Consider the following 20,988-nt stretch of genomic DNA (forward strand, 5'->3'; position numbering starts at 1 on the left):
GTGGCACAATCGTGACTTACTGCAGTCTTGACCTCCTGGGCTCAAGATATTCTCATGTCTCAGCCTCCCAAGTAGCTGGTACTATAGGCATGCACCATCACACCTGGCTAATTTTTAATTTTTTTGTAGAGATGAGGTCTCACTATGTTGCCCAGGCTGGTCTCAAACTCCTGGGCTCAAGCGATCCTACTGCATTGGCCCCGCAAAGTGCTAGGACTACAGGTGTGAGCCACCATGCCTGGTCCCCACAAATCTTTATATTAATTATTTGTTATGGCTGCATAATATTCTGTTGAGTATTCATCATAATTAATCTGCATGCTTTTGCTGGATATACAGGTCGCTTCAAATTTTTTGCCATCATAAATAAAGGTACCTCCTCATATATAATGCTTTATCCTGATCTTAGCTTATTTTCTTAACATGCTAAAGTTATTGGGTCAAAGGATATGAGCAATTTAAATGCATGTATCCAAATTGCTTTTCAATGAGAATGTATCAGTTTTCACTGTCACCAGCAAGACAGGAGAAGTCCAATTTCACTGCATCCCTGCCAGCTTCTGACTCACTGCCATGCACAGAGACACCCACAGATTCCCTTGACCTGTACACATAGTTTTTCCTCTCATAAGAAGTTTAGTAACAAGACACAAATAGAAGTTAGTTGTACCATCTGCTTGTGATTGCTTTGTGGCCACAATAAAAATGCCACCAAAAAGGCATATACCAGAGTGACAGTGTTCCTGCCCCATGATCCATGGGTGGGAGGACTCCGGCATCACTGACTTCTATTTATAGTTTAGGAAGAACTTAATGGAACTGAAATCCTTATGCAAGAACAGAGGTTTTATACAAAGACATTGGCATGAGTTTTTAAAATATGGATTTTAGCAGTGAAATTTTTGTGGGTCTTTAAAATATGGATTTTAGCAGTGAAATTTTTGTGGGTCTTAGAAAATACTTAGAAGGGCTTTCTAAGAGTAGTATTTTTTTCACTGCAATTGCATTGTGAAAGTATTGATGACATGCTTGAGTGTAAACTCCTCTGGTGCCTAATAAAGTACTCTGTACTCAGTGAGCACTTAATAAATAGCTGATAGTGCTGCTGAGCAAATGATAATAGCAGCGTCTACCTAACTGAGCCTTTTTGTGTGTGTGTGTGTGAAAGTACAACTTCACTAAGTTCTATGAAGCCTTGCTAGATATAGTGTGATAATATCAAAATGCATCTCTGAGGGGATCAGAGCACAAACAATGTAAAACACTTACTACTGAGTTGAGGGCATGATATACTTCACTTGGGGACAGTGGTACAAATTATCTCAAACCAAATGTGTCTAGGTGGCTATGTTCAACTGGTTAGACCCCAATACTGGTGAGGCCAAAATCTCAGTTTCCATCACTGTGTCCCTAATCCTAAATGAGGAGTATTGTCAACAGGTCCCTTGTGTCAACAGACCTTAAGGATTACCTACTATTTACTCAGCCAGGTGCCAGGGATTTTGGGGATTCAAAGGAAGTCTAGTCCTCTGTCCTCAGCATCCTTGGGAGAGGAAGCACAAGCATAGGAAGTGGTTAAATAAAGATAAAGGGCAGCCTGTGATGCAGAGCCTGAAGAGGAGTGCTGCTCATTGGTTTTGGGTGGCATGATTAGGCTAGTGGGAAGATTGCAGAGAGGGGCAAGTGTTAAGATCTGCCATAAGCGATGAGTAGGGTTTGAGTAGGTAAAGACAAGCAAGGGAGGGGCAGTCATAAGAAAGATAGAGTGAAGACCTGTGCGCGGACCCCACCCTAGAAAATGGGAAAGCTGCATCAGACGTGGGCTTCTATATGATCAGGCAGTCACTAAAAAGTATTTATAGCAAGCCCTTTCAGCAAAGGCTTTGGGCACAGTAGAAAGAATATGGGCTTTGAATCCAAATGGATCTGAATTCAGTTATAGATTTTACTAGGTATATAACCTTGGGTAAATCAGTTAACCTCTCTGAGCTTTAGTTCTCTCATTGGTATTATGGTAAAGGTATCAAAAACTCCAGTGTGTATATATATTATATACATATATATATATAAAATATGCACACAGATATATGTAATTGCATGTGCATGACAGGCACTTAATATATGGCAGTTAGTTGTGAGGACTGTGTTTAGGATTTTCTCTATAGGCAGGACTTGAGTTTGAAAGGGAGTTCCAGTACTTTCTGCCAGTCTAATTCTTCTCCCCCAGTTTTGTATGTTTATAGATCCCTTTAATGCATCTCTTCTCTCTCTTTCTCTCCCATGTTGTCTCCTTGTTTCCCTCTCTAACTTTCAGCCACGAAAAGCTGAAACCGGCTGACAGGTAGGGTGATGTACATAGAGAGAAAGGTCGCTATTACAATTCCTTTTTCCTACCTCTGGCCATGAATAAGTGTGTGAACATTGTCAGTTTCTATACAAATACCATTGAGCAACCAATTAATTCTCATTGATAAACCAGTTTTACCTGTTTCAGTTGAGCTGTTAAAATTGTTGGACTCCAATTACCCACATTGATTTTTTTCTCATCTGTGTTGCTTTATATAGCTGAAACACATTTTTTCAGTCCTTAAATAAAATCCATATTTTGGCCATGATTCGATCTGAAAGTGAGACACTTTAGGGAAGTCATAAAGAAGAAAGTCATGATGATGTCGATGATGTTGATGATAATGATAATGTGTTGTCTTTGTATAGCATTTACCCATATTTCAAAGTGATGTCATGTTCTAAGGTCTAACTGCTTAGAAAAAAAATCCAACCTGGAATTATATAAGATATAAAACTGTGACAGAATCTTTTCAAGAACTCATTATTACTCTTAAACCTTATCTCATTTTCACTGTTTTTTGGGGAGGTAAGTGATAAATAATGTTTGTCCTTTTTATAGTTAGAGAAACTGAGGCAGAAAGCCATCAGTGGCTGTGTAGACGTAGACATGCTGCCAAAAGATTCAGTGAGTTCAGTTGAAAACTCAGTCAATTATCCAGATGTTTCCTATATACTGCCAAACATCTGGATTCACTGAATGCCTGACTAAATCGGCCTAAAGCTTTGGTGATAGGGAGGTAGAATTAAGTTAACTTTCCAAGTTCACATGTAATTGAGTGGTGAATCTGAGAATGTGATGTTATTTTCCTAAGCCCCTTGCTCGGTGCTGCATCTATTAAAACTATAATAGCGTGCTAATACAGAGATACTCTCTCTCTCTCTCTCTCTCTTTCACACACACACACACACACTCTCTCTCTCTCTCTCTCTCTCTCTCTCTCTGCATGTATGCCCCATGTTTGTCCATCCAGATGAACTATGGCTAGGCCATTTATGAGCACATCCCAAAATAGCTTTTCACTTTGTTTCCTGGGAATTCTCAGCTGCCTCCTTGCAGGTTATGGTTACTGTTGATAGCTCTGGAAATAATATACCCACTAAGAGAATAAAGTAACGTTATTTTCATACTGATAGTCCCATGGTATAACTTTGAGGGGATGGGTTCAGGGCCAGGCTCAGGCGCCTTTCCTGGGAAGGCCTACAGGTGTGGAATGTTCTCCCCTCCTCCTTCCAAGCCAGAGTTCCTGTGTAACATTCCCACGATCAGAAATGAGGACCTTTTTATTTCCTTTTCAGTTTCTAATTTGTGTGAGAATTTATTGTCTTGTGTTAGGAGAGGAATTGAACTATTTTACGTCCTCAGTGTCAGTCCTGGAATTTGCTAGGCCATATTGCTTTAAAACAACAACAACAACAACAACAACAACAACAACAACAACAACTAAGTTTTGTTTTTGTTAGTGTCATTCTGCTCCAGGCTCCTACATGGAGAGAAGACTCCACAATTACCAAAAATGATCACAACACACCGTTACTCATATAATACTTTGGGTCATTTATCCCCTAACCTAGTTTTGTTGTTAACTTTTCTCTCTCTTTAAGAGTAGTCATGTAGTTAGTGCTAATTTAGCAGTCCCTAAACTGCCACAGGAGTTATTGTTCCCAAGAAAAATCTATCCATTTATTGTTTTCCCATTTCAGTTCAGGTTCAAATGAAATACCAGAAATTGTTTTCCTGCCCGTTGTAAACAGTTGAAGCCAGAGTAGTCAATACCTGCCCATTTGGTGTCAGAGCTTTTCATTCAAAGTTAGATAAAGTCTCATCTGTTTGGGATGGTTGAAATGTCCTGCTGAATGGTGGGGGAGTGGACGAGATGGCCTCTTAAGATTCCTTCCAGCCGTGTGATTCCATGATTTGTGGCTCAAGGTCAGGCTTTAACCCAGCACCCTCTTGTGAACAAGTCTTGTGACTTTATTCTCCACTCTGCCACTCTTTTTAAAACACCCTGTTCCCAGGTCACCCCTTTCCACTTTGTAACCTCTCATCTTTTCAGAGGTTGTTCCCTTCCCACCAGCCTTCCAGCCTGGGCAGATGGAACTTAAACTTGCCCTTCCCCCCACCCAATTCTTCTGTTCTGCCTTGTTCTCATTAGGCTATGAAAACATTAAACTATAAAAACAGTTTTGCATTTATCACCCCTAAGTTTTCCTCCTCCAGGGCCAGATAGGTGACCTGTTTTCGAATCATGTTAACCATGTGATGCCATATAAATGATAATAATTCTGCCATATATTTACATAGCACAATTCAGTTTGCAAAGCTCTTTCCTATCCATTAGATAATGTGATCTTTATAGCCGCTCAGAGAGGAAAGCAAGGCAGGCATTGTTACTTACATTCCCAGATGAAGAAACCATGGGCATTAGAAGTCTACTGATTTCCATACAGTAAGTAGTAGAGCTAGACCTAGAATCCAGAGCTACTGATTTCATTCTCTGTGCACTTTCCTTTACTTGTACCAAGACATGGCACACCTATTAGGAAGATCTATATAGAAAAGATGTGCAGAATACAAATAACAAAAACTCCCTAATTTGTGGTCTGATAATTTTCAAGTGCCAAATATGGTCATTTCTATGGCCGAACTCTAAAATCAGCAGCAATGAAAGATTAAGCACATTGTTTACAAAATCTCAATTGGTGAGATTCTTGGAAAACTAACCACCACATTGTATGGAAACAGAGGAACTTTGTGGCATGAGTTTGAGTTATAAATAGCAGAAGAACTTTCTGCTAGTGAGTCCTAATTCATAGAATGATGTTAAATGGTCAAAGATAATTTAAAAATCTAGAACAGACACTGAAATGTCTCTACTTCCATCCCCCTCTGTAAACACCAGAAAAGTATTTTTAAGATGCCTAGCAGACTCTAGTGCGATGAAGACACTAACTTTTGAAATAGAAAGTTAAAATTTTTAATAAGTTAATTAGTAAAGCTGTTAAGTGCCAAAGGAGCACTCAGGACATTCCTTAGCATGTGATTTTAGAAAAATGTTTGAAATGAATCTCAGACATGATGAAAAACACTCCAGGTAACTTGTTTTCATAGTCTTCTCACAATAACAGGAGTGAGAGTTGTAAAACACTGGCCTAGTGCAATGGTTGCTAGAAAAGCCAATATTGATATAAAATTTCTAAGTAAAAGGAGAAACCTTTTGAAAGTCAACTTTAAGTAAAAGACCTTCCCAAATGGAATTATGTCCCAGTGTCTGTCTTACTTGTTCACATACAAGTGACATGGCAGAACTCTAGTAATTGCCTTTTATTTCCATATGGAGCCAGAATGTGTGTGTGTGTGTGTGTGTGTGTGTGTGTGTGTGTGAAGGACAGAGTACCTACAATGGCATGTTAACAAGAGCCAATGAATGACTTCTGAGTCACAAAAGGACAATGTGAGTTAGTCTTTTAAATACCAGACTTAGACTCTGTGGAGTTAAACATTATTTCATGACACAAAAGGAAATTCTCTGATATACTCCAAAAGGGATTTATCATTAAAAAATCTTCTGTCACTTTGTCTAATAGCCTGAAAAATAATTACAATGTCTGGTGGCTTTGGGGAGCATGTGTTTTTAATATCTTAATTATTATATACAGTTTAATAACACCGCACCAAGAAGAATTCCCAAGTATTTCATATTAAATTTCTTGAAAATGAACTATTTGCTATATTTAGAATACACAGGATTAAAGATACTTAAATTAGGTCATGTATTTTAGTCCTTGCATATTAAATTAAATTACTCAAAAATGGAAGATGAGTCGGGAATGGCGAGCCAAAATGTTGTTGGTATTAGTGTTGGGGTCATCTTGATTGAGCAATGGAGGGAAATACATGAACTTTTCTCATTACATTATTGTATTCTTTCATAGAATACTTTTAATTGGAAGTGTTAGCAATGGAAAGGCAAGTTCTACATATGAAAAGACAATTCTGTCAAACAATATAGACTACCAGGTTTATGAAGTTTAGAAATACATATCTAAATTATCTATGAAATTCATAGGGTCTCCTATTCTATTTACATTTACCCACTGGCCAAATGCAACACCTTTTTTTTTTTTTTTTTGAGATGGAGTCTCGCTCTGTCACTCAGGCTGGAATGCAGTGGTGCAATATTGGCTCACTGCAACCTCCACCTCCCGGGTTCAAGCAATTCTCCTGCCTCAGCCTCCTGAGTAGCTGGGATTACAGGTGCCCACCACCATGCCTGGCTAATTTTTGTATTTTTAGTAGAGACAGGGTTTCACCATGTTGGCCAGGCTGGTCTCCAACTCCTAATCTCAGGTGATGTGCCTGCCTCAGCCTCCCAAAGTGCTGGGATTACAGGTGTGAGCCACCGTGCCTGGCTGATACTTTTTAATAAACAGTTACAAATACTCGTTCCCTAAAAGGTTTGCAGTTACAAACATTTGCTATATGAAGTATATCAGTGTGTGTGTATGTATGTGTGTGTATTCAAATACTATTTCAGAAATTAACTGAGATATATTTATGAATATGTATCTTGCTTCTAGACTGTAAGCTCCCTAAGTGTGGGATCACACATTTAATTCTTTGTATCCCGTGGCACCTAACACAGTAGCATATACAAAGTAGACCCTCAATATATATAATTGATTGATTGATCAGTCAATTCAAAGGACTTAACCTTTGCTGTCCTTAACTTATTTCTGAATTTAGATTTCATTTAAGGTAATTTTCACATTCAATATTAGCCAGTGTCTGTGCTAAAGGACAGAATTACATAAGTGCAGGATCATAGGGTCTAACCCTTTGATTTTACAGAGGATGTTAAAGCCAAGAGAGAGAAATGACTTGTCCAAAGTCATACTACCAGTAAATGACAACACTGGGACTGGGAAATAAACAGGTTAATATTCTATACAGCCATTTGCTCTGCTTCCAAAGGCTCTTGATACAAACGTGCTTGCAAATATACAAACACATTTTCTTATACAGTAAGTACTCCAAATCATTGCAGAAGCCCATACTTAGGAAGTTCACCTTTGGAACAAAAGGCTGTACAGCAGGAACCATGAACTTCCTAATTATTTATCACTTATTTTGGATATTAAGTAGGTTTGGGCCTAACAAGTATACCTTAGTGCCCAACTGCCTCATTCAACTCATTGGGCAGTTGTTGCACCGGGTGGGGAGGTCTCTGCTGGGATCACTGAACCAAAGGAAGGCAGAATCAGCAAGACCTGTTGCTCATGGCCTTTTACCCACTCACAGAGTCTGACTCAGGCTCCTGTTCTCATTCAGGGTCAGTCATCCTTTCAGTCTCATCCCCTGGATCTCAACTCCTCCACCTTCCTGGACATCCTATAATAATTTATCTCGTGCCTCCTTCCTCCTTCCAGAATGACAAAATTAGCATCATATTAGTCAGTGGGCTTCTGTGCCAGATAGCTCAGTTGTTTAGGGCAGTGTATTCAGATTGTGTTCCATAGGGAATGTGGGAGAGGTGCTGTGGAGGTTGTTCTAAGTCCCCCATTCCTATTTTAACCAGAGCAGCTCCATTTTTAAAAATCTTCTTCACATATTGGTCTTCTAAGTAAGATTTCACTTAAAGGGGTCCAACTGCAAAAATAACAAAAATCTTAGATGCCCTTAAAGCTAACATTAAAGGCTTAAATCCATGTGAGCCATTTCTTAATTTGAGTGGTCAATGGAGGTACTAAATATCTATAATACACAAGGAAGTCACAGCATGCCCTCCAGTCCCCATCAGCTGCTTTCTAAAATGAACTGTGGGTCAGAATGGAGACCAAATGGGAGAATGTGAATGGCTTGGTGGTAACATTATTGAAGTGATAGCTAAAGGCCCATGCTGTAGTACTAGTGAACCAGAAGTGGCTTCTTTGAAGCTGATGACCAGCATATATGAGTTTTCTTTGCCCATGTCATTAGGATTCTAACAAAATCCAATGAGAACAAAGTACTGAGCTGAGCTCTTTTGTCTTAAACTAGCTTGTCTATATGGTGCAGTCTTGTGTTAACTGGCCCACACAAATGTTTGGTCTTGGTCCTTTAATCCCATGGCTATTTGAGATCTAGCGTTCAACTGTAAATTTATTTGACACATAGCAAGAAATGTTTCCAAATTCTGTATGGGCTCAGTGTTGGTACACAGTTAAGGTAAAATGATAATAAGGAGATTAATTCTGTATTCCTAACTATGTGCTTTCATTAGATAGTGACCACAGTGATTTTACGTAGCAACTGTTAAGTGGAGTGTCTCCAACAGAGTTCTAATTAATATCCAAAATAAAGATTACATATTATTCATATACACTGGATCTTATTGGATAATTTCTTAAGTATGGTTTTCTTTTCCTTGTTTAATAAGTTGATCTAGATTTTTTTTCATAGTCCCTATTTTGCTAAGTCATCACTTCTCAGAGTAATATCTGTTCTGTATTATGGGCAAGCAGCTGACGAAACCAAATAAAAGCTAAGAGAATTACTCTTCTGATATGCCACAAAAATGAAGTACAAGTTCAGGTTAGTTACATTCCAGGTCACTGAGGATTCTTATGGTTATTATCATGGTATCACTGTTATTAAACTTTGAAGCATCACAAAGAATTGGTGAAGAGCCAAAAGACTGAAGACTGGCACAATTATTTACCCTCACCTTCAATAAGGGATGGAAATTGGATTCTGGAAGCCACAAACCAGAAAGTCTGGTGTCACATCCTAATGAAATTCTAGATTAGATTCTTGGAGAGCATGAGCTCTTGGAAGCAGCCATGGTGGTTACAAGTAGCCACTGTGGACTTACTCAGAACTAATCAGGCCATTTCTCCTTATACGAGCACGCATGCACATGCCTTATTGATCAGAGGATTGGCATAGACATGCTGGGTCTCAATTTCAGCAAGGTGTTTGACAGAGATTCCTATGATTTGTCTTAAAATAAGTAAGGAGAAATATTGGCTAACTGATCATCTAGTTGGATAAATGCGTAGCTAATTATTTATCAAATATGAAATGTATCAATATCAGCCCAGAGTGAGTCCTTTAGTTATTAACTTTGTGCCTAGCCCCTTATTGCCTAAAGTTTTTGCTAGTGACTTAACTGAAGATAGAGAAGGCATACTTCTAATATTTAGTGACTGCATGATGCTAGGTGGGGTTAGTGAATACATAGATAACACAATTGGGATGCAAAAATATCTCAGTAGGCTGCAATCACAGGAAAAAGCTAGCAGGGTAATATCCCCATGGGGTTAAATGTGAAGTATTACATCTAGATTCACAAAAATGAGTGCCTAAGCATGATAGGGGAAACCCAACTTAGCACACATGTTAGTTTTTAGTTATGATGGAAATAGCTATGAAACCTTCACTGACCCAAAACAATATCCCCCAAATATTGTGGTAATTTAGTAACTCTCTTGATGTTGTTGCCATTTTTTGTGGGAAGAGAAAGATACAGATTTACATGTATGTTTAGGTGGGAGAGGGAGAGACATGGAAGTGACTAGAAAAATACTCTCCACCCTGTTTAAAGGTTAAAAAGGACTGTTTTGGGATTGTGATGTTCACTGCTCCACGTGAGTTTTTGTTAACACCAATACTACCTGTTTTAGTTGTAAAGCATCACTGGTATGTGACTGAGAGTCTCAGTGAGATGTTTGAGAGCCAAAACACTGGATTATTTAGTTTGAGGGAAAGAACAAAGGCTTTAGAGCCAAATAGATCTGTATTTAATTCTTAGATTTGTCATTTTGTAGTTACTTGGCTTTAGGTCAAATTACTTAACTTTCCTATACTCATGCTTCCTAATCTGTGAAATGGGTATACTATCATCTATCTTGAAAAGTTAAGACAAATATTAGGGATAATGTATGTGGTAGGCACTCAATATAATTCTAGGTACTGTTTTTCTTCATATTCTTACAATATGAAGGGTTAGCATAAGGGCAAGTCAAGAGTGACCTTTTAAGTGACTTGAGTATCTGTGCCTCAGTTTATCAATTTCTGGAATGGAGAGACTACAACTTTTCTAGTTTGGAGTGTTGTTTAAATGATTTAAAAATTCTAAATATAATAATCTAAATTCTAAAGATTCTTGGAAAAATATATCTAGCCAACCTTCAACAGATTTTTGAACTATTTAAAGATTAGTTTGGCTCAAAGTGACTGAATGGAAAATGAAGATGATTTTGCGTGTGTGTGTGTGTGTGTGTGTGTGTGTGTGTGTGTGTGTGTGTTTAAATTAAGTTCTTCAGATTTTCCCAAGTTTGAACTCTGCCCTGAAGTAGAGGCTCTATAAATAGGCAGGCTGCCCTTGGAGTACAGCTTAGAGATTTTACCACATGATCCAGAAGTCCCATTTTAATCTTCAGCCCCACCAGGACCTTTCATGGAAGGATGGTATCAAGTGGAGAGACTTCAGAGCTATAAAGTTCAGGGCAAGTTAATCTGCATTCCTTTTGCATTTTGCTCTCTGGTTGAAGATGGTGAGAGGTTCCTATATTTAAAACCCGGCTGACATGATATCCTTATTGGCAGATGTCTCACAGGAGGTATTTAGAATGATTTTAAGCAGCATATAATATGTTTGTGAGTGTGTGTGTATTTCACATGCCAACAGAGCAGAAAGAATTCACGGGGCTTGTGGCTACTGAGCTTTCTTGAGACACCATCACTCTCAGCTGTTGGGGTGATGTCACAGATACCAGTGGCACTGCCTAGGCCCAAATTCCCAAAGCTCTTTTTTTGCATTGCAGAGCCTAGGGCAGACCTACACCATAGGCTCTACCTTCAAAGAACTATGGAATTTGTTAGCCCCAGACTGGAACCAGTGACCACTTGTTGTCAGGCAAAAGGAAAGCTGCCCCCTGCCGCCTGAGCCTTTGTGCCTGCCTGGGATACCATGGAAAATGGGGAAGGAATCCAGACTCATTAATGAGCTAATACAAAAGATTAAGCCAAGCTAGAGGCAGTTTGTTATAGCTGCATATGGATGCTCGAAGGCGGTCAGAGCTGAAAGATCTCCAGACCAGAACCCAGTGGTGCTGCTGCCTTTGTTTGCCAGACACAAATATAGGATAAGGGTATCCCCGTGGGGAGCAATTTTCATATTGCCAATTTCTTTTTTCAGTTATGTCATTCCCTGAGCTATTGTGTGGCAAATTGATTGATCAGTAATTGCAATCTGATAACCCATGGTCCAAATTATTGTTAAAACTGCAGGTTTCCTTAAAATATACTGAGATGGCGCTCAGATCTGAGCTTTTACTTGGTTGAATGGTCTTTGTTCTTGTTTTGTTGTTCTTGGAAGTCACTGAAAACATGATTACTTCTATGACTCCTTTTCAAAATGAAATTCACAGGGAAAAATAAAAAGTAAAACACACACACACCCATATGTGTGTGTGTGTATATATATATCCATGTCATTTATTAGGAGTTATTTGTTGAATGCCCATTTTTTATGTAGTGCTGGATTTGATGGGGTCTGTTGATAAGGACATAGAGAATCCCCCCACACACACACTCATCACGTATGCATATATCATCACCATTTGCATTCATTTATTCAATATTGAGCAGCTCTCTGTGCCAAGCACTGAGCATAGGGGCTGTAGACAAAGATACAGAGATAACTTAATTACTTTCAATGAGGGTGATGAAAACATGGCTACATTACTAGACTCCAAGGCACACTGTGTCATAAAAGAAATATAAACCAAGTACTATGCTCGCCCGGAGAAGAGAAGGATTAATTCCTACTGAGGGAATTAGACAAGACTTTAAAAATAGGAGGTAGCCTTTAAGCCAGCCTTTGAAAGATGAGGAGAATTTTGACAGATCGAGATTGGAAGGAAAGATCTTCCTGGCAGAGGAATATGGCATGAGCAGTGGCTCAAAGACATGAAAGTACATCGATAGCCTTATGTGGCTGGGGAGCTGAGGCTACAAGCCAGATTGGAAGAGGACGTGGACAGTGAAAGATGAGACGGAAAAGGTGGTAAAAAATTTGGGAGGGCCATGAATAGCGTACTAAGGAATCTGAGCTTTACTCTGTGGCAGCACAGAGCACATGAAGGGCTTGAAGCATGAGAGTGACATGGTCAGATCAGTTAACATCAGTAATGTTAAGTGCCAGCAGCACAAAGGGTGCTTTAGAGATCAGAAATTGGAGGCAAGGAGTCCAGTTAAGTGATAGTGTTTACAAGGCAAAGAAGGAAAGCTTGTTATTCAAATTCATTACCCTTCCTTCCCACTGCCTGATGGGAAAACGGAAGGGGTGTCCAACCTTTTGGCTTCCCTGGGCCATATTGGAAGAGGAAGAATTATCTTGGGCCACACATAAAATACACTAACACTAACGATAACTGACGAGCTACAAATAAAAATTGCCAAAAAAAAAAAAAAAAAAAAAAGAACCTCATGGTATTTTAAGAAAGCTTACAAATTGTGTTGGGCTTCATTCACTGCCATACCGGGCTGTGTGCAGCCCGTGGGCTGCGGGTTGGACAAGCTTGGTTTAGGAGATGAGAACCGCTTTGTCCCTGAAGTTGACTCAGTCATCTTTTGGCCATTAGCCAGGACATAGGAGAGGCTGGAGCAGGCAGTGGTTTGGGTCTCCGCAGAAAGTAGTAGGGTGTGGCCCTCCCACAGTAGACCAGTAGCTTCTCCAGGTCCCACAGTAGAAAATGAAAAGAAATTTCTAGTACCTGCAGAGATTTGTCCCTTATTGAATCTTTAGTAAAAGTTCTCACAATGAGGTATTTAGATTCCCTGATGAATGTGTTAACTATTACTTTTAATCAATTTGTTACACACTTTTTTTTAGTCAGAATTCCAATTAAATGTAGCTCCTTGGCTGTTGAATGTTGAGTGCCATCCATTCACTGAAGTCTCAAAAATTACCAAAACTGTGAGAAAGATCGAGAGAGATTATAGTGTTTTTCTTCAGCTGCCACTGTGGGTGCTTAGATGTGTTGGAGAGACTACTGTGTTTCGTGACAGCCTCACAAAGAAGAGTGGGGGCCCCAGAGGGAAGCAGTGACTGTTCGCCTTCTCCATACCTTCTCAGAACACATTTTCCTATTTGTTATCAACTCCTATGTCTTTCTAATTATGGCAGCTCCTTATAGCTGGTGCTGTTTCACTAGAACAGTCTCCAAGAACTTTACACATGTTATATATAAGACCTCGCTTGTTCATTTTACTCAAGCATGTGCTGACAAGGAGCTGACCTGACATTTCACCAAGATGCTCTGCCTTGTACTCGACACCGCCTCTTCTCTCCACCTTAGCACCCCGTGCCCTTGCTGGTCAGAGCAGATGCTGAGAAGACAGAACAGATGTCTCGGCTAGACTAAACTTGTCTGTCCCACTCACCACCGTATCTTCAGCTCTTTGAACAATGCCTGGTATATAATAAGTGACTGATAACTATTTATTGCATAAATAAGTGAAAAATTCTGTTCCTCTTTATCCCCAGTTTGGAGCTGTGTGGACAGGGTGAATATATTTTGCACATGGGACAGATATGAATTTTGGGGAGAAAATGTAGTGGCAGGTACAGAGAGAAGGCAAGAAAGTAGGGGGATTCTTTTTGCCATCAAAAAAGTTACAAAATGTTACATTGGGGTTTTGCTTTTCAGGTATGTACAGAATATTTTATTTCTTCAAGAAGTCATCTGGAATAGCCCTTCCTCTATTTTATTGAGAAATGCAGTGGAATAATACCACAGCTTCCCCATAAGTCTTCATTACATCAATTCAGAAGGTCCTCAACTTGCTAAGAACCTGGAAAATTCATGAACTCTCTTCCTGTTCAGTCACCCTTTTCTGACCTTCACTTGGGGGCTATGCTGTGGTTGTCATACAGTGGAATGATTTTTGACAGAGCCCCCAGGCTCTGGCCTACTCTCCACCTACTCTGCCTATTCAGTCGCTATAAAATATAGTATTGAGCAAAGATGGGAAACCTACTTTATCTGTCAAAGCCTGAGTAATAGCAACTTTCATTTTCCTGTCCGCCTCCTTTCAACTCCAAGCTCAGCTTGTTGAGGCCTGAAGAGCAGAGCCAAAACAGCAATTCATGTGCGTATTTCTATCTAGACTCCAGTCTCCCTGGGTAGTGTAGTCCTGTGGTGATTCATGCCTCGAGTATAGATAGCTGGATATTGGGAAACTTCCTTATTTGCAGGATATAAAAGTGAATGAAGTGACAAATCTTTGGCATACCTGCCCCTATTGCATAGCTTTCTCGTGCTTTCCCTGAGGGAATCATTTCTGTGAGGAAGGACAGATGGGTCTGTGATCCTCTCTACTTTCAGCATATTCCCTGGACCTACTATGTCCTACTCTCACTTCTCTGTTGACATCACTAGGCCTGAACTCTCTTCTAGGTGGCCGATTACCAGTGCTTTCAGGTCATTCTTTGTACAATTCTGTCTGAGATCCTTTTCTGTCCCCATGTTGTTGCCCTAGTCCAGACCTGCCTTGCTTCACCATCAGTCCTGTGCTGGGCACAGGAACTAGAAAAATCAATGAGATAGTCACTGCCCTTGGCTTCTAGGGACCCACAATCTTTTTTTTTTTTTTTGTCTTTGTTTTCTTATAGTACTATAGTCTTCAACTTACTTCTATTTATATTTTGCTTTATATATTTTCTTTTGTTGATCCAGAAACAATTTTTTGTGTAACTTTTTTCTCTGCCACAAAAAGACATGTTGCCTTCCTTTTATAAGTCCCATGTTTCCCTGACTCCCACTTCTGCCACCTTCTCTGAGAGAGAGGTACTTCTCTCCCCACAACTCCTCACTTTTTTTTCTTCCTATCCACCCACTCTCATCTTCCACATAATTTAAGAATTCCTCTTATAGGCTGATTTATTTTCTATGGTCTTAGTGACTCTATCTTAAAGGGAAAGTAATAGAAGAAATGATCTGGAAAAAGACAGTGATCAAGACCAAATAGCATTTATCTGGGACTCACTTAGTGTTAGTCCTTGGCTGGGTGTCTCACAACCTCTAATGAAGAACACCATGCTTGCTATGTGCTCCTTTCTAGATGAAAAAAAAAAAAGTCCATAATCTATAAATGCTTTTGGCTAGCAATGATGAGCAGCAGCAGCTTTTTTTTTTTTTTTTTTTTTTTTCAAAGCAAAAGCACCAGAAGTTTGGAAAGGAATTGCAAGTTACGTTGTAATGCAACTGATCTCCTTCTTCCTGAGAAAGCTGGTTTCTCGCCAGAGTGTTCAATTCAGGCCCACGCAATCTGGGTGTATTTATAGAGGGCCCAACAAGGAAGAGAACACGATAAGCTTTCCTCCCCAGTATGGTAGACAATGGCAAACAATCGCCAGGTGAATGCTGTGGGGAGCCAAATGCCATTTAGGTATGTGAGAGCAGACATCTGCTAGACTGTGAGGCCTACCTGCCCCTCAAAGCAGTTGAATCCAGTCCGAAAAGTCAGAAATGTTATTCTGGATGATGGCAAGACCTCAGAGAGTTTTGGGGGCCCTGTCTGTGTGGGGGACATCTAGGAGATGAGACCTACTCTAAAGCTGTCTAATTCTTAACAACAGAAAAATGTTAATAAGAAAATAAGAATGCAGCTGGGTGCTGTGACTCACACCTGTAATCCCAGCACTTTAGGAGTCCAAGGTGGGTGGATCACTTGAGGTCAGAAGTTTGAGACCAGCTTGGGCAACATGGCGAAACCCCGTCTCTACTAAAAATACAGAAATTTGCTGGGCATGGTGGCAGTCACCTGTAATCACAGCTACTTGGGAGGCTGAGGCACGAGAATCACTTGAACCTGGGAGGCAGAGGTTGCAGTGAGCCAATATCATGCCACTGCACTTCAGTCTGGGTGACAAATTGAGACTCTGTTTCAAAAAAAAAAAAAAAGAAACAAAGAATCCCTGCAGCATTTAAGTGTTTTAACACTTTTGAGACCCATAAATATAAATGTTTTATTTGCATTATCACATTTATTTCACACATATATTAAAAAATTAATGCATTATATGTATGTGGAATAAAGCCTGTAAGAATGATATCAAAACATTAGCAGCATTACAGTAATTTTCGTTTCCTTTTTATATCTCTGCCCAAATGCTTTTTAAAATTATTTTTTTAAATCAGAAAAAACAATAAATCTATAGGCTCATACATGTAAATGTTTTATTTACATTATCACATTTCTCACCACTATCCTTTGATTAATAATATCCACTATTAATTATAACTAGCTACCATTACAGGTGGGTACCTGTAATCCCAGCTACTCGGGAGGCTGAGGCACGAGAACTGCTTGAAACCAGAATGCGGAGGTTGCAGTGAGCTAAGATCATGCCACTGCCCTCCAGCCTGGGCGAAAGAGCAAAACCCTGTCTCAAAAAAAAAAAAAAAAAAAAAAAAAAAAAAAAACCATAAAAAATAAAAGCAATCCAAATGTCCGTCAATAGCAGATTTATTATGGGAACTATGCTGTTTCCATACAATGGAGTAATCTGCAGACGTTTAAAAATATTTTTTAAAACACATTGTGCATAGAAAGATACCTATCATATATTACTAAGTAAAAAGCAATGCAGACTATGAGACAGTAGTAAAGTACAATCCAATTTTTTTAAAAAATTAGCGTGTATATATATATATATATATGTATGTAGAATGAAGTCTGTAAGAATTATATCAAAACATTAGCAGTATTACAGTAGTTTTCATTTTTTCATTTCCTTTTTTACACCTCTCTGTACTCTGCCCAAATCCTTTTTTTTTTTTTTTTTGAGATGGAGTCTTGTTCTGTTGCCCAGGCTGGAGTGCAGTGGTGCGATCTCGGCTCACTGCAAGCTCTGCCACCCGGGTTCACACCATTCTCCAGCCTCAGCCTCCCCAGTAGCTGGGACCACAGGCGCCCCCAAATACTTTTTAAAAATTATTTTTTTAATCAGAAAAAATAAATCTATTTTCACTTAAAACAAATCAACTTTTTGAAATAGATAAAGACAGATGTAAGATTGAAGCCACGCTGGACCAAACCAAAGCTGTTCCTCCCTGTTCCCCAACTGAGCTGTATTCATCTCTATTGGCTGTCTCAGAAGCAGCCTAGCTTCTGTGAGGAGGCAACAGCAGTATCACTCGGTCTGGTGGCCTGGTGACCTCCTGACCAGTGCATACTGACCCAGTGTTTCAGCCTCATAGCCTAGGAGTCATCCCCTTAATTCTGAGGGCAACACCAAGGACCTTTTAGAGACATGGTCCCAGGGGCAGCCCCCATGATCTACACCACCCAGGATTCGAGCTGACAGGCACACTCAGAGATGTGTGTACAGTGAGAGGTAGCCTCCATGCATCTGAACTTCTCAGAATAACCCAGTATGATTCTGTCATTCACAAATGGGCCCAAATATTTTAGAATCTATTTCTATTTTTGGCCTGCCCAACCCCTTAGGGAAATAAATTCCTTAGTATTTGATATGCAAAGTAGGGCCTCCCTTTATCTAACCCCAAACCATCTCTTTCAAGTTCAAGGGGATACCCCTCAAACTCCAGTATTCTAGACTTAAGTTTGTAGTAACTCTACCTATCACGTTGTATGCACTTTTCTTTCTCTTTCCTTTCCTTTCTTTCCTTCCTTTCCTTCCTTTCCTTCCTTCCTTTCCTTCCTTTCCCTTCTTTCTTTTCTTTCTTTCCTTCTTTCTCTCTCTTCTTTCTTTCTTTCTTTCTTTCTTTCTTTTTCTTTCTTTCTTTTTTTTCTTTTCTTTTCTTTTCTTTTCCTTTCTTTCTTTTTGATGGAGTCTCACTCTTGTTGCCCAGGCTGGAGTGCAGTGGCGCAATCTAGACTCACTGCAACCTCCGCCTCCCAGGTTCAAGCGATTCTCCTGCCTCTGCCTCCCGAGTAGCTGGGATTACAGGCATGCGCCACCGAGTCCGGCTAATTTTTGTATTTTTAGTAGAGACGGGGTTTCTCCATGTTGGTCAGGTTGGTCTTGAACTCCCAACCTCAGGTAATCCGCCTGCCTCGGCCTCCCAAAGTGCTGGGATTACAGGCATGAGCCACCACGCCCAGCCTCTATGCACTTATTTTCTTTTCCCCTTCAGTCATCATATTTTCAGACTCAAGAAGCCAGTGATTTTAGTTTGTCCCTATATGGCTTTGCTTTGTTCTCCATCCTTCATTATTTTATTTCACCTTCTCTGGACATTTTCCTGTTCTATTTTGTCTTCTTTAATGTGCCACCAGCAGAACATAACCCCAAATATTCTGGGAATAAGGTACAGTAGCACATATATGGTAGTGCTAAAAACAGTTACTGCAGCTTGAAAGCAACTTCTTTCTTAGTGGGTTGCTAGGTGCAGACATTCACAAGTTCAGCTTTCAATGGGAGAACAGTGATCATGAAAGAGCTGTGAATGCTGGTCTGTTTTTCCTTACCTTAGAGATGTATATGTGGCCTCCATTTTATATTGTCTATACTAAGATCCAATGGAACCCCAAACTAAGTTTGATTGTGGGGCAAGGTGGGTGGGGTGCAGTGGGAAATCCCTCAAATCAGTGAAATAAACGCTGATTCCAAATGTAACATACAGGCTCTATGGAATAAGACAGCTCTAATCTCTGAAAGACCAAAGATAAGGCCATCTGACAGCTTTGCAACGTCAGAGACTTTCAGTCATTCCTTTACACACATGTAAAACCTTCAGACGTTCTTGAGAAAATAACCTTTATTTCAAAAAATAGCTTTGAAGTTTGAAAATCAAAGCAGGCCAGCTGTTTCTCAGCACAGAAAGAATTTTTCCTAAACTGCTAGAAAGCTAATAAGGATTTCAAAGGGCAGTGATCACTTACTCTAATGCCCACGGTCCAGGGAGCACCAGGGGTAGAACAAGCTGTTTACTGCAACTAACACATGAACTAGGGAGTGTGCCAGACCTTCCTCTGTGTTTGTCCATCTTTTCCTGTGTCCCAGTATCTAGTTTCTCTCCTTTTTTCCTTACCATCCCCTGACCTCTCTCTATTCCCTACCTTTTGTTTTCTTTTCCTAATCTCTCTGTCTCCTCCTTCCTGACGTTGTTTTTTTTTTTTCTTTGAGACAAAGTCTTGCTCTGTCGCCCAGGCTGGAGTGCAGTGGCACCATCTTGGCTCACTGCAACCTCTGCCTCCCGGGTTCAAGCAATTCTCCCACTTCAGCCTCTCGAGTAGCTGGGATTACAGGTGCGCATCACCATGTCTGGTTAATTTCTGTATTTTTAGCAAACACAGGGTTTCACCATGTTGGCCAGGCTGGTCTCAAACTCCTGACCTCAAGTGATGCACCTGCCTCGGTCTCCCAAAGTGCTGCGATTAGAGGCATGAGCCACTGCACCTGACCTGGACATCTTTTTTTAACCTCCTCATTCCCCAAACTTGGTATAGCATACACCTGGAATTTTGTTTTAATTTACTATACCTATTCAATGGAGTTTTCCTTTCCCTGTCCTTTTTTTTCTTAAAGAAAACAAGGTGAATGTTTTTTATTTCTTCCACAAACACAAGCAAAAAAAAAGCTAAACTAAATCAAGCAGCTTCTTACTTGTGTGTGGCCCCAGTTGATTTTTTTCCCCTGTGGGTCAGTGGCCCTTGATAGAAAAAAAGGTCCCCACCCTTGCACTAAGGGGTCTTGCCAATTTAATTCTTCTTCAGAAAAGGAGATGAATAACAGTATGGACAATTAGTTACTGTGGGTGGGAGAAGGAATTTGGCTGCAGGCAATTTTCTTTGGAAAGAGATAGGATGGCACAAGAGGTTGAAATAGTTCTACTTGTGAAAAATAGAGGGTATGAAATAACTTGGTGGAAAGTTCAGCTGAGAACAGGAGCATCTGGGGCTTATTCATGGTTTTTCAGAAGTTTTTGAAGCTTTTTTATTAGCTGGGTTGACCTCAGATTGAGGAGGAGATTTTTCAAATGTTAAACAGTTTTTTCTTTTGCATTCCTAAAGTCATATTGTGTTCAGCTTGTTAATATCTGCACAGGGGGCCTTCGGCAGAGGCTGCCAGATCAGCGTGCTTTTGGGACATAGTTCCCTATAGCTGGTATTTCCCTTTCTTGTTGAGGATTTGCATGTGTCTCTTTCATCCATGCATACAGCAGATTCCTCCACAAATAATTGCATTTGACATCACAGTTGTTAGAGAAAATGCAGGGGAGGGGGAAAAGCCTCCCTTTCGTCCACACTGAGACAGCTGGAGGGAGGAAGCAGGTTAGACAGGGAAATACGTAAACATACCTGGAATGTAGCAGCAGGTAATTCTGTCTGTGTTAGTCATGATAATAACTTGCATGTTGGAATATCAATAGTGTAGATTCCAAGATGTCTAGGATTTAGAAAGGAACAAAGAAACCACCACATATCAACACCTAGCATATCACTGATTTACTGTGCCTAAGACAGGAAATATTGGCAAAGGTGTTTAGTTAGGATCAATGGAGTATGTTCCAAGGTGCCTTCCCCAAATATTTTTTACAGAAGAACTTTAGGCAATTTATTTCCAGCTTCTGGTGGCAGGGGCAAGTGCACCCTGCTGGGAAACTGAAATCTGGCTCCTGATA

The 20,988-nt window shown here is 40.0% G+C and overlaps 1 protein-coding gene across 3 annotated transcripts in view; it reads left to right on the plus strand.

The window, feature by feature from the left end:
* The window catches only part of LOC105481423 (glypican 3), a 458,216-nt gene that overhangs the window by 337,394 nt on the left and 99,834 nt on the right, over window positions 1-20,988 (plus strand). The window lies entirely within an intron of this gene.

This window comes from Macaca nemestrina, chromosome X (genome assembly GCF_043159975.1).
Source record: "Macaca nemestrina isolate mMacNem1 chromosome X, mMacNem.hap1, whole genome shotgun sequence".
Taxonomy (NCBI): Eukaryota; Metazoa; Chordata; class Mammalia; order Primates; family Cercopithecidae; genus Macaca; species Macaca nemestrina.